This window comes from Eptatretus burgeri, chromosome 3 (genome assembly GCF_056783735.1).
Source record: "Eptatretus burgeri isolate ZD-2024b chromosome 3, Ebu_testis_v1, whole genome shotgun sequence".
NCBI lineage: Eukaryota > Metazoa > Chordata > Myxini > Myxiniformes > Myxinidae > Eptatretus > Eptatretus burgeri.
In genome coordinates this window covers 88,702,184-88,716,224 of record NC_140963.1, presented here as the reverse complement: position 1 = coordinate 88,716,224, position 14,041 = coordinate 88,702,184, and the positions used below count along the sequence as shown (strand labels likewise).

General features: G+C 43.2%; 1 protein-coding gene across 4 annotated transcripts in view; it reads left to right on the top strand.

The window, feature by feature from the left end:
- Nucleotides 1-5,501: 5,501 nt before the first annotated feature.
- Nucleotides 5,502-14,041, top strand: part of LOC147030400 (speckle-type POZ protein-like) — a 126,266-nt gene continuing 117,726 nt past the window's right edge. The window contains exons 1-2 of one of the 4 annotated variants that reach the window (XR_015056344.1): nucleotides 5,502-5,679; nucleotides 6,438-6,471. The gene's annotated coding sequence lies outside the window, so the exon portion shown is untranslated. The remainder of the gene's footprint in view (nucleotides 5,680-6,437; nucleotides 6,472-14,041) is intronic. The other 3 variants (XM_085874418.1, XM_085874417.1, XM_085874416.1) reach the window with 3 other exon arrangements.

Genomic DNA, 14,041 nt, shown 5'->3' with positions numbered 1-14,041 from the left:
TACAATGGTCTCACAACCCCTTTTGGGGTGCTCTCTTCCTCTTCCTCTTCTTCCTCTTCCTCTTCTTCCTCTTCCTCTTCTTCCTCTCCTTCCTCTTCTTCCTCTCCTTCCTCTTCTTCCTCTTCCTCTTTGTCTTCCTCTCTCTGTCTCTCTGTCTCTCTGTCTCTCTCGGTCTCTCTCTCTCTCTTTCCCTCTCATGATTTGAGAGGACTCACTTCTCAACTCAGATTTTTGAAATGATACCAAGATCCCCCTGTACCTGGTAATGACTCTTTCCTGACAACCTGTCCTGCTGCTCCTCAGCCCCATTCGACTACTTTATGTCGTTCTGTCGTTCTGTCATGTCGACATGACTTTATGTCGTTCTGAAAGTAATCATCTTTCTTCTTGCTGGAGAACTGCCAAATTCCTGCTGAAGTTGGATATTCACTCATGACAACGAGCAAGGTCTACCTTCTGGTCTTCAATATCCCCTGCATTTAATAATGACATGACCTAGGAGTTCCTTCACAGCAATTTGCTTTCTCTGAACAGGTTTCCCCATATTATCTGCAGTTATCCTACCCATCTTTCCTGGCCATGTTTGGAGGCAGAATATTTGGTTGTTGGCAGTTGCTGTTAAATAGCTTACCTTCTCAATCTCAGACTCTGCTCTGAAAAAGCTGAATGCCTGAACTTGGTGTTCACTTTCAGCGTGCATTTATTTCCACAACCCTTCCTCCCTCTTTGTTCTTACATTAACATTCCTTTATCACTCCCTTCTGGCCATTAGCTGGAGTACAGAAACAGGCCACTCGACTCCAGACTAATTGAAGCTTGCTTTCATTTATTTATAAGCCATCTGTGGTTCATCATCAAAACATAGATTCAAATGCCATATACTAGCGATTTAATATGTACAAGCCGAAACCCCGTAACAGACAGATTCCGTTCAGTCAACCACCCTCACCAGCTCACCGATACTCGAGGGACATGGACTGGACAGGGTGTGCTTGCTCCCGCCTACTCATCCCCCACCCCTGCCCCATCCCCCCACCGCCTTCAATTTGCTTACCCCCGCCAAAAAATTTAATTACCCCAGCCCCGCCTCCGCCTCTTCACTCCCCGCACACACACACACTGGTCTCTTGATTCCCCGCCCCACTTGCCCCTGGACCCCCGCCCCCTGTCCACCCCCTCACATTCAACCCTGCTTAATTCACCCCAGCCCCCGCCCACTCATCCCCCACCCCATTTCCCGCTTTCAATTTGCTTACCCCCGCCCAAAAATTTGCTTACCTTTGCCCCCGCCTCTTCACTCCCTGCACTGTCTCAACGAAAAGTGTTTATTCTGCTTCAGAGTTGAAAGTTGACTATTGCCACTATGTGCGATGCACTCTTACAGGTACGAAGTTTCTTTCAGTCCAGGTCACAGTACTGAGAAAAACGTGACGCGACCGCTAGGAGGAGCACAAAATTAGTCCTTCAGTATTAATATATAGAAGATACAATGTTTCTTGTTACATTTTTTTGTGTCAAATTCACATTCTGAGGTCGTCAGCATGTGCAGAAGAGGGTTTTACATTGCAGACGCTATTTTCGAGGAATGGAATTACACCTCTCAGCAGTGACGGTCTGTCGACGACAGACGTAATGATGTCAGCGAATGACTGATGATGTCATGACGTCCTGACGCCTCTCAGCGGTGACGTCACATGTCGCCATGTAAACAAATGTAAAACAAAGTGTTTATTCTGCTTCAGAGTTGAAGTTTGACTATTGGCACGATGTGCAATGCACTCTTACAGGTACGAAGTTTCTTTCAGTCCAGGTTACAGTACCGAGAAAAACGTGACGCGACCGCTAGGAGGAGCACAAAATTGGTCCTTCAGTATTAATATATATAGATTTGTCCATTGTCTACCTGTGTCCTTGCAATTCACATGAATGTACATTGATACTACTAATGTTCTGCATGTCACAAGCCTTGCTATGAGTGTTAGATTGATGTGTAAATAAGCAAAACTTCATGGAATCCATCAGCACAAAACCAAAACATTGTCTTACTTTTTCTCAATTGATCTGATCTCTGATTATTGGTTTGGATTCAGTGCAGGTCACTCAATGTTTGTCACATCATGATAACACTCTAAAGTTCTTTCCTTTTAACTTCTGGGTGTCACCATCAGCCATGATCTATCCCGGCAGAACACATATCTATGCTGGCTGGCATCCAAAGATAGCAGCAGATTGAGTATCCATCATGAAAGTCCTTCCTTGGGAAATCCCAGCTTTCCATGACCTAAAAAGTCTTTATATCTCATTGAGGTTACTATTTTCTACTATATGGTGGTGCACCCACTTCACACTTCTCATTCTTGGATTCTGTGGAATCCAAAGCTGTCAAACATCATTGCATAACCCACAAAAAATGTGTAAAGGGTCTGTTGCTCTGTCATTTCAGGCAGGTTGTGGGCTTTTTTACCACATCTCATCTCTTATCCTCCTCCTCCCCTCCTCCCCACCCTCTGGTTGCTCTTTCAGCCCTTCTTTCTAGGGAAAGCAAGAGTTATTTTGGTAACCCTGTCCTTGTTACCCATCCAAAATCCAGGCCAACTGGCCAACTTCCAATCCTGTTTCTCTTTCTCACTGGTATCCAAAGCTTTGTGAAACCACCACCTGGGTAAATCCAATCTTACGACCATTTCATGTCACATTTCATCCCTCTCATGATGTTTTCTCCTGTCATTAACCTTTACCAAATCCACCACTCTAACTTGTCGGACCGTTTCTCCCTCTCTCCATGTATCTCCTTGATTACCTATGACCGCACTGTCACGATGTTACCCTTAAATGCTCTGGCAGGTTTTTTTTTTTCTTGTTTTTTTTTTCTTCCATGAGCCGAGATTTTGCATAACTAAAAGGACTTGTGTGCATATGTATGTATGTATGTATATATATATATATATATATATATATATATATATATATATATATATATATATATATATATATATATATATATATATATATATATATATATATATATATATATATATATGATTTCAGGCATTTTATTGTGATTTGATGTTCATGCATGTGGCTTCGTCTCCCATTTCTGTTCAGCCTAATTAATTTGGCCCCATAATTGCAGGCGTGGCACAGATTGTCACTGCTGAATGGCAGGTTGGCCATCTCAATGCACCGGCTGTGTGACAGTATGTTTAGCTTGAAATCCGGAACTGACACTAACTATTCGTATACAATCTGACTGGAGGAGAAACGCAGCTCTTGGCTTCCCTGCAATGAATCGCACCTTGCACTGTGACTGTTACAATTTAACTACAAACCAATAAAGCCAATCCAGTAAACCTCTTCCACGGCCCTAATTGTGCACCTTTGTTTAAAAGTGTGTGACAAATGCCATTTCATCCTTTGGGGGGTGGGGGGGGAGAATAGAAAAGAAAAGAATAATATGCTCCATTTCTTACCCTTTGTTAAGAGTCTGTTGCATTGCGAGACATATTTTAATTGGCTTCTCATTATATGCCCAGAACAAAACCAAATGAATGCTTTGATAAGATGCAACTCTCTTCTAAATAGTTGTCATGAGTAAGAGGTTTTTCTCTCACTTTGCAAATAACTGATGATAAACCGTTTACTGTAATTGAACGAATCGGATTTTATTTTATTTTTTATGGATGCATAACAAGAGACGTCCAGCTAATGTGAGGATAACATTGGATTAAATGAGCGTTCAAAGAAAACTAAGCTCTTCTGCACAGCTTTTGTGTCTCTCCTTCTACAGGGAGGGGAGATGTATCCGTTTCCTTTTCCTTTTCCTACATTATAAATCCACACCATTCCTTCATTTCTGAGCCAATCCTTTTAAAATTCGATATGGTGCTACCTTGGTCTGTTAAACCGAGACACCTTTGAACTTTTAGACTTTGGGGGGGGGGGTTCTAAGTTTCGATATTAAGAGGTGAAAGGTGAAACACTAGAAATTTCACATCTTGGTTTGCCAATTCCTGTGTATTTGAGCCGTGAGAGATGGGATTTACTGCAATGAAGTTTTCAAACCCCCCCTATCGGCATGCGTGGAATAATTTCTAATTTAGTCGTTTTTAGTATTATACAATCGTGGCCAAAAATATTGGCACCCTTGCACTTTTTTCAAATAATGCACCATTTCTTCCAGAATATTGTTGAAATTAAAAAATATTTTGGTTTCCACATAGTGCATGTATTTCTTTAGTTTGCAGTGGAACAAAAAAAAAAAGCTGAAAAAAAATTCCTAAATGTTAGCCGATTCCACATATAAATCCTAAAATGGCCTCCACAATATTATTGGTGCCTTTTAGCAGTTGTTAGAAATGATTACATTTCAAGCAGGTGATTCTCCTTTACTTTAGAATTGAACTCACCTGTGGTGAGTTGCAGGTGCCTGCAATATTAAAAAAAAATCACTCATTCAACCATTTTGAACAGAGAAAAGGAGTCATTCTGCTGTTTTGTGTCACTCTGTACCGCAGTGAGCATGGAGAAAAGAAAAGAAAACCAGAGAATTGCCTGAGGATGTCAGACATAAGATTGTAGCCAAGTCTGGACAATCTCAAGGCTACAAGTCCATCTCCAGAGACCTTGATGTTACTGTCTACCGTACGCAATGTTTTCATGAAGTTTGGCCCATGGCACTGTAGCCAACCTCTCTGGACATGGCTGCAAGAGAAAACTTGATCGATTAGAAGGGCACTCGGTGGAGCACATACCGCTACGTAATGCCTGATCCATTAGAACATATGAGGCCCAACACATTTTTGAAATATTATGCTGTATATCGTTTTTAACCCCATCTCTCAATGGTGAAGAATCACTTTAAATATTATATAATTCTCGAATCCAGATCCGGATTCAGATCTTCATCAAAGTCAAATCAATTTGTCGTGGTAACACACCCAACCTGTCCACCAAGTTTCGTCTGAATCCGTCCACAACTTTTTGAGATATTGTGCTATATATTAGTTTAACCCAATCTGATCTCAATGGTGAAGAATCACTTAAAAAATTCTCGTTGCCGGATCTGGATCCGGATCTTTACCAAAATCTATTCAGTTCGTCCTTATCTTACACTAAACCTGTCCACAAAATTTCATCCGGATCTGTTCACAACTTTGAGATATCCTGCACACAGACAGACAGAGAGTATGAAACATAACCTTCTTTCACCTTCGGTGGCAGAAGTGAAGATTGCAGCGAAGGATTGTTTGAATGGTGGAGAAACCACCTCAATCAACTGCCAAACAGATTCAAGCTGACATTCAGACACATGGTATGACAGTGCGACAGCACCATCCGTCGCCAACTCAATGAAAGGGGGTTCTATGGTATGAAACCCAGGAGGACCCTCCTGAGAGAGACATAAGAAAGCCTGACTGGAGTTTGCCAAAACACACCTGGACAAGCCAAAATCTTTCTGGGAGAATGTCCTGTGGACAGATGAGACCAAATTCGAGCTTTTTGGACAAGAACATCATCTCTGTGTTTGCAGAAAACAAAATGAAGCCTTCAAAGAAAAGAACACCTTCCCTACAGTCAAACATGGAGGAGGTTCAGTGGTGTTTTGGGGTTGCTGTGCTGCCTCTGGCACTGGGTGCCTTGAATGTGTGCATGGCATCATGAAATCAGGAGATTACCAAGGTATTTTGGATCACAATGTTCAACCCAGTGTCAGAAAGCTGTTAGGTCCATTTGGGTCCATTTGGGTCCATTTGTCTGTCTTTGTCTGTGTCTGTCTGTCTGTCTGTCTGTCTGTCTGTCTGTCTGTCTGTCTGTCTGTGCGTCTGTTTATCCGCACAGAACTTTCGTGTTTTTCTCCACAATCGCTTGTCAGATTGAGACAAAATTTTCACCATTGGTGTGACTACTCATGTAGAATATTTCAATGATAATTATGATGTCATAGGTCACGTGGTGTGGCAGCCATATTGTAAAAAGGGAAAAACTTTGGACCTCTGTATCTCTGAAACTGCACCAAGAAAACAATTGAAACTTGGCACAAAGCAAGTACTCCTCATGGGGAATGAGGGTGATTTTTTTTAATGACGTCATAATTACATATGTACAACGCCACATCTGATCAGAATGAAAAATTTTGCGTGTCATCGAGGGATAAAATGGTGCACAGAAAAAAAATTCATGACTGCATCGGTCATGTGATTCGGCAGCCATATTGTTAAAAAAACACCTTCAAAAATCTCTGAAATGGCTGAAAATATCGAGGCAAAACTTTACACATATGACTGCCTATCCATGAGGAACAAAAGTCACACATCTGACATCATCGGTCACATGGTTTGGCAGCCATATTGAATTTACCTGAAAACATCAAAATACACCACTCAAAAGAAGTCCTGGCGAGGGATTGCAATCTCCGATTGCTCTTTTTCTTGTTGCAGGTGTCAAAGTGACTCGGTAGGCGAGGGGAGAGAGGTGGGTATCTATAGACATATCATATGCTTGTGAATGTCTGCGATTCTTGGTGTTTTTTATTTATGTATTTATTTTTTATTGAACAAAGCATTCGGTTGTGGGAGCTCCATATGGGTTTTTAATTTTTGCAGGAAGAAACAAAAACATCGAACGTCAAATCTCAAGTCATTTAATACACCTTGATTTGTTTTTATGTGGTTTAGGTGTCTAGAGAAATGACTTTGTCATAAAATACAGCTATGCCTTTAACTAAACATGCAGGCATAAAAATGGGATCATCCAGAATCTGGGTCCAGAATTAGAGCGACTTACTTTTTCTTCTTCTTTCTTTATGAATGGAACAGTTCAGGAGTATCTTTGATAATCCTGACAAGGTTTGCTTCCATCTATACTCTGACACTGTGTCTCATTCTGTACCATACCTGTTGCATTTTCAATTTGTATTTGAATGTTTCCCATTAATCTGTTAAGCCGAACTTCCACCTTCTCTTCCATTTTCAGTATGTCAGCTTTTCCAGCTTCTATTTGAGTGCAATTGTAGTTTTTATAGCATGTTATAGATTGTGTTGTTAGAGCTTTTCTAAAGTCTTTATTTTTTTTGTGGCAATGTCCCATTTTATATCTTAGCTCTTTTTTTCCAATTGTCTAGCTTTTCCATTTGTGTTGTGATTTTCCAGATGCCACAAATTCCCACATCCCATAGGATCTTTTTTTAGGCTCCAGACCAACACTTCCCTCCATATTTGCTGTCTACTTTCTTTTTCCACCACATATCCTAGTTGATCATATATGAAGACCTCTTTCTACTCTGCCATCATAAATCTGTTTCCTCTACATCATCCTGTGATGTTGTACTTACAATATTCACACAACCAGTAGTGCCATCTTCTCTTTACACATGTACTTTACAAATGTACTATGATGAGTTTGGTGGATTTATTCTCTTTTGTCTCAAATTGCTTTGGTGTTGTGGAGGAGTGCTGTCACTTTTTATTAGCTTGTTTCTCATTCCTCTCAAAGAACAGATACCATGATGCTGAAATCTCAGATTCAAATACCTTATGTACTGTGTAACTAGTCCTCTGCCGACTACATCCTTGTAATCGATGTAAAATACATTGATGCAGTGAGGAATTTTGAATTTTGGTTATCTTTCTTTAGGTTTCCTAATGCAGGAAGAAACACGAGCACACCTTCCTGTATTTTTTTTCCAGCATCATGTATTAAAGCAATCTGACTTATCTCCGGTTCGTTGTCCTAGTTGTCTATTGGTTTCTCGTCTTCAAAATATATCAATAAATGAATACCTTTGGCAGGTATTCTGTTTGGACCAGCAGCTTTCTGCACGGGAATTAGGATTAAACATGAGAATATCAGTGTGGGCGCGAAACTACCAGCCTCGTACTATGCGTTCGATCGCCAGTGCGTGTGTGTGCGTTAAAGCAATCTCATTTTCATCTCTGGTTTGTTATCCCAGTTGTCTGTATTGGTTTCTCGTCGACAAAATATATCAGAAAATGAAAATGGCTTTTCCTTTTTATTTTGGTGAATCGATGCAAACATGGTGGGTTATCGGGTTTCTTCTTCATCTTGCAAAGCCATTCTCGCTGTTGTTACAATTGATACACGACAGTATGTGCCCTGTGCTTGTCATTCTCATCATTCAATCAGACATTACAATGACTACACTATTTTCCTGATTCCAGGAATTTGGAAAACCTCCACACCCAGCTTCGACTGATGAGATGAGCGTATACACGTTCACATGGCTCCTGTGTCATCAATCAAAATGCCTCCTTGTAACACCCTTAAAATCGACGAGACCGGCAACCTTGCCTTCTGATCTGGCTACTGCAAACAGTAAATGGTGGCAGTAATTACATCACTGCTAATGTTTCCGAATACATGTCCTCGTCTTTGGTAATTGTCGTCAGATGTTCAAGATTTTCACTTTGTGGCTCCGAGTTGTTAAATCTCCAGATGAATGAAAAACTGTAGAAAAAAAAATTGTGGTCATATTGGTGCTGGGTGACATCACCTGTTTCCCTTGTCTACCTGGTAAATATCAGATCCTACATATTTTTGCTCTGTTTATGATGTGTATTTTGATATAAGAAATAAAATTGGCTGCATACTCACATGCAACATGGCCTCAGAAGCATGGAGCCACTACACTTCACTGCACAGGTCACAAAGAACCATGTACAGTATTTTTGTGCACATGTACGCTGTAAACTTGCGCTACTCAGTTTGTCATTTTACTTCATTTTCTGACCAGTAAAGCATAATTCTGTTGGTATGACATCTCAACAATTATCCCAAATTTCTTCACTTTAAATGCACAAATATTAAAATTTATTTTCATCCTTGCTTAATCTGTGTCCAATCATCACTGAATCATATAATTTGTGCTTTTGCATCACTGAGCTGATTTCTACTTTTTGTCTCAAAATTGTATGAAACAAAGTTGAACACTGGATGGTTTTCTTTCTCCTTCACTGACAATATGATGAGAGTATCTGAGTTTCCTTCGCAGTAGTTTGGGCTGGCAAGATGGCCTTGGAGTTATTTAGCCTGGGTTTGAATCTCAACCCAGCTATAAACTGTCATCTGTTGCTGTTTCACATGCAGGGTGATTCATCAATGTGTGCACCATCCCTCAGATGGACATTAAACTGGGCATCCGTCGTAGGTCTACAAGAGCTCCGTGGGATTTTTGTTGCTGGAGTTGTTGTGGTTCTTATTGGGGGTCGATTTTTTTTTTTTTTTTTTTTTTTTTTTTTTTTTGAAATGTGCACCTATTGGTCGGACAGCTGCCGGTCCCCACCCACATTTGTTGCCAGATGCCACCCACCATGGCACCTCCTCCTCCTCCGTATGCAGCGCAAGGGTGTGGGTAGCATCATTGGCTGAGGGCATGGCTGGGCCACTGATGCAATGCCCCTATTCCCAGGCAAAAATAGCATTACTTTCCTGTAGTAATTCTCTACAAACTACTGTAGTATATGAGAGTACAACTGTCATACACAGTATTTCTAACTATAGCATTTTTGCCTGGGTTACCATTGCACTGGTACTTATTTTGCTGACCTCAGAAGGATGACAGGCTGAGTCAGCCCCACCTGGTGTTAATTCAATGGTTGACAGGGGCTCAAACTCTGGGCCCTAATATCGCAAGCCAGCCACCCTCACCGCTAAGCCAACAACAAGCTTACTACGGCACCCAGACAAGATTAAATGTCCGCCATCTTGGTTTTCTAGTGGGCCGAACGCATTAGGCCTGTACCCCATTGCTGATTAAACACTGTCTGGGTTTGGTGTCATATTTCCATTGGCTTTGTTTGGGTCAAGTGTTAATCAGATGATGGACCCCAAAAATCTAATCCTATGTCAAATCAAAATTGTTAGTAAAGTTTAATCAAGCCCGTCAGCACGCACAGTATGTGCCTCCCTCAAAAAATATCATTCCGTACTTTTTGAACGGCCCTATATTGGGGTTAAACAATCCTTGACCGTGTGACGAATCGGCTAATTCTGCTATAACCGAGGCATCGGCTGACATGGGTGTCGATTCAATCTTTTAACTGAGCATTAAAAGTGTTTCCCAATTGCGCCGTTCATCTTTTCAGAGTGCTTTAAATACATGTTTCCTGATTTTTCCCGTTTCCGGATTTTGTCGCAGGTTGTGACCACAGTGCAGTTCATTCTTGTTCCTTTATGGTGGACATATTTTATGGAGCTTGGCGTGGCTATAGAATGGGAAACAATCACCTTGGAACTACACTTCATGCTAAACTGTACCCCATCCCAAGGACCATTATAGTTTGAAAGGTTGCTTGGTTCTGATTGTTTTTCAATTGCATGCTTACATGGGATGAGCATATTATCCATGCATGCCGAGCAACCTCAATTGCTTACTCAAATGGGGTAGACTCTTCAGGTGACTTATTTTTTTTAGACTGAAACATTTTTTTTTTCTTCAACATTGTAAAAAATAGTTCAGTAATGGAGCACATTTGTATTAGAATCTAGTCCAGAAACTATCAAGGGACCACATATTTATTTACGCAAGAACACAAATTTGGTTGAAATATTGCATATTATATATTAGTCTGAGAGCCCTCTTAGTCTCCTAAAATGCTTATAATTAGTAGACCCAATTATAAGCATTGACTTTATAAATATTTTTATCTCCAACTTTTTAATCCTTTATCAAAAGATAGACTTTGAACTCCACTGATCAAGAATATGTATCATAAGAACATGTCTTGTTGACATGAATTTCGTCCATTCCCGGCGTGCGATCGGCCACTTAACTCAAATCGCGACCGCGTCGCCCACCGGATCGGACAGACAATTCAGTCGTGACCCTCTCTTGGAACTACCGTGCCAGGAGCTAGTCACGGGTGGGTCTTTCGACCCCACCACACATCGTGCCAGTCCGCCACCCGCGCAGGGGATAGGGTTGTTTCACAAACTCGACCTACCTAAGTACCTGCACGGGTAGTTAACCGGGCGATCGTGCCTCTGCCGCTGGCCGGCCTAGGACACAAACCGCTTAAGCGGTCCGTTCCGTGTGCTTCAGTTATCGCTGGCCGGCCTAGGACAACAAACCGCCTCGCAAAGCTGGTCCGGCTCCGTGCTTCAGTTACTTCGCCGGCTCCGACGGACGTGACATATTTATCGGGTGCTTACACCCTCCTACCAATTCCTTCCGTGATGCAAGATGGAACTTTCAAACAGCAAGGGAAAGGACGCAACGAAACGGGGAAAAGTTCGACAAGCACATTTATTGCACACTCAGACAAGCAACGTATTTTAAGCAGCCATACAGTAATTCATGCACGTATAACAGTCAAAGCAATGAAAGCAAGAATTACAAACGAATAAAGTCTTTATTCACACACAATTACTTAAACAATTCTACTTTACTAAAGACTGCGCCACCACATGCATTGACCCAAAAGCAAAGGGAAAAAAGCCACCCTCAAAGGCAAGGGTGGCAGACAGGTTCGTGGACCAAATGTGCGTGGAACCTTGGATGAGTGGCCAGGGTCCACGCAGACCGAAGGGTCTTACCCGCGCCCTCGTGGCGCGATGGTGGGCAAGCTCGCGATGTCAGGGGCGTAGCTGCCCTGGCTTCGTGCCCCCGGCGTGGCCGGTGAGCTCTCTCCCGTCGATCGGCTCCCCGGGTCTGCCTTTCCAAAATCGGCTTCGAGCTCCGTCACGCCCAGACTCTGCCCCACACGACACTGCCACACCGGCCACACTGCCACACCGACACTGCCGCCGGCTGCCAGTCGACACACCGGCACTTCGACTTGACTGCCCCGTCTCCCGCCTCTCCAGATTGCCACTCCACCGACTCCAGACTTGACTGCCGCGAGCTGCGCGCACACGTTGCTCACGCTTATAGGCCGAGGAGGGGCGTATATGCAAATTTCTGGATCACAGCGGGTTCAGAGGCGGGAGCCACACCACCCGATGCTCAGCCATTGGGTGGAAGAAAAAGTGGGCGTGAATCATTCCTGATCCGCTTTTCGAGGCGAAAGGAACCCATTCACAACCCATGGCACGACGTGTGGTAGAAAGGCGGAGGTGGTGGGAGTTTGCGGTGGTTTGGGAAGGGTGTTGGTTGGTGGCGATTTGGTTGCTGGCGGGCGTCGTTTGAGAATGGCGGTGAAGCTGATGTTTGCGGGGTGGAGTTGTGGAGGTAAAGAGAGCGAAGGTGGTGGTGGTTGAGTTGTAGTTGTTTGGGAATGATGTTGGTGGTGGCGATTTGGTTGTTGGCGGATGATTGGTCCAAAATAATGTTAGAGAAAAGAAAAACGGCTATCTCAAAGGATCGCAGCCCTGTGAACATGGAAATTCCCTTGCAAAAACAAACGGTGGGGAAATCTAACTACACATATACTTATCGGTCATAACTGATCTGGAGGACCCTTTATGGTGTATTGCGAATTTCCACAGCCGTAACAATATTACTGAAGACTGGAAAAAGGGAAGTTGGAAGAACTGCCTAAATTCGTGTTAGTACTTAACGTTCTAATTAGACTTTCAAGCTCACCCAGGCAAAAAATGCTACAGTAGTCTGCAGAGATTTACTCGAGGAAAGGAATGTTATTTTTGCCTGGAAAGCATGAAATTGATGGCAAAATATCTTCCAATCTCATATCAGTCAGAATCAGGCATGCAAACACTATCTTATTTCAACAGAAACTATTTAAGAAACCCTTCTTGCTGTGAGACAACACAGCCTCTTCCCAAACATACATGGTGGCCAATTTTTTTTTTTTTAGGGAGAGTGTATTGTTTTAATAACGTATTCATGCAGACTGAAGGGATTCAAGATATTAGACCCCTTACATATATCCTGATCTTGTATCAGTTGGGATTGATCACCTATGAATCATTCTGTTATGACCATTATTGAGAAGTACCAGATTAATGATTTAGCGATCTGTAGAACTTTTTTTCAGCATTGACAGGAACCGCAACACTTCATGTCGAATGATGCAATGAACGATACGAAGGATAGCTTCTGCCTGCCATCGGACTTAGTCTGTGGTTGTTCATGGAACGGTGCATAGTGTCTGCTGGCATGAACATTGTATCGATATTGTTACGGCTGTAGAGGGAAATTCGCAGAGCACCATATAGGTCCTTAGATCAGTTATGCCGATAAGTTTGTGTTCAGATAGATTTCCCCACCGTTGTCTAAAGAGAATTATTCGTATCACCTTGGCTTGTGATCTTTGAGTTAGCCGTTTTTCTTTACTATTGTTATTTTGGACCAACCACCAACCACCTTCTCCACCATGCCCAGCACCAACCACCTTCTCCACACCACCAACCACCCTCTCCACAACCGCCTTCACAACAACGACATCTCCTCACCATCTCCCAAACCGCATCGCTCCCCAATACTCAACACAAGCAACATCGCCTCACCTTCATCTCCGAAACGCCGCCATCTTTGCGCCGGCAACGGTGAGATCGCTGCAAATAAACGTGGTGGTTTCCTTGTTCCCAGCGACGGTGATTTCTGCCACGTCCGCTCTCCCTTCAGCGTTGGTGATTTCTCCCATGTCCGCTCGCTCCAAGCTTCGCCTCCGAGATTCGGATCAAAAGAGAGAAAGGGGCGGAGCCAGCGGGGGGTTGAAGGTCGGAGAGCGTAGGTCAAAATCTCGTCTCTCAGGCCCTATAAAAGGGCGAGCGGAGCGCCAAGCGCAGTCAGTCTGGAGAGGTCGAGGAGCCACGTGGAAGTCTGGAGCCTGAAGCCTGCAGTAGCTGGAGAAGCTGAGGAGAGCGGAGGAGGCGTGAACTGGGTGCGCGGCTAAGCCTGCTGTGCTGTGCGGAGCTGCGCATTTGTGTGCGGAACGTGGAGGGAGCCGGAGAGAGCTCGCCAGCCAGAAAAGCGCCAGACGGTCCGAGGTGATCGGGCTTCAGGACATTCCGAGCAGTGCGAGGGACGGATGGAGTTCTTGCAGAGCATCAACTCTAAGAGAGCAAAGACCCGTTCGTTCCTCTCAGGCTTTGCCGGCTGGGGCCCGAATCACCCGGCCGCTTG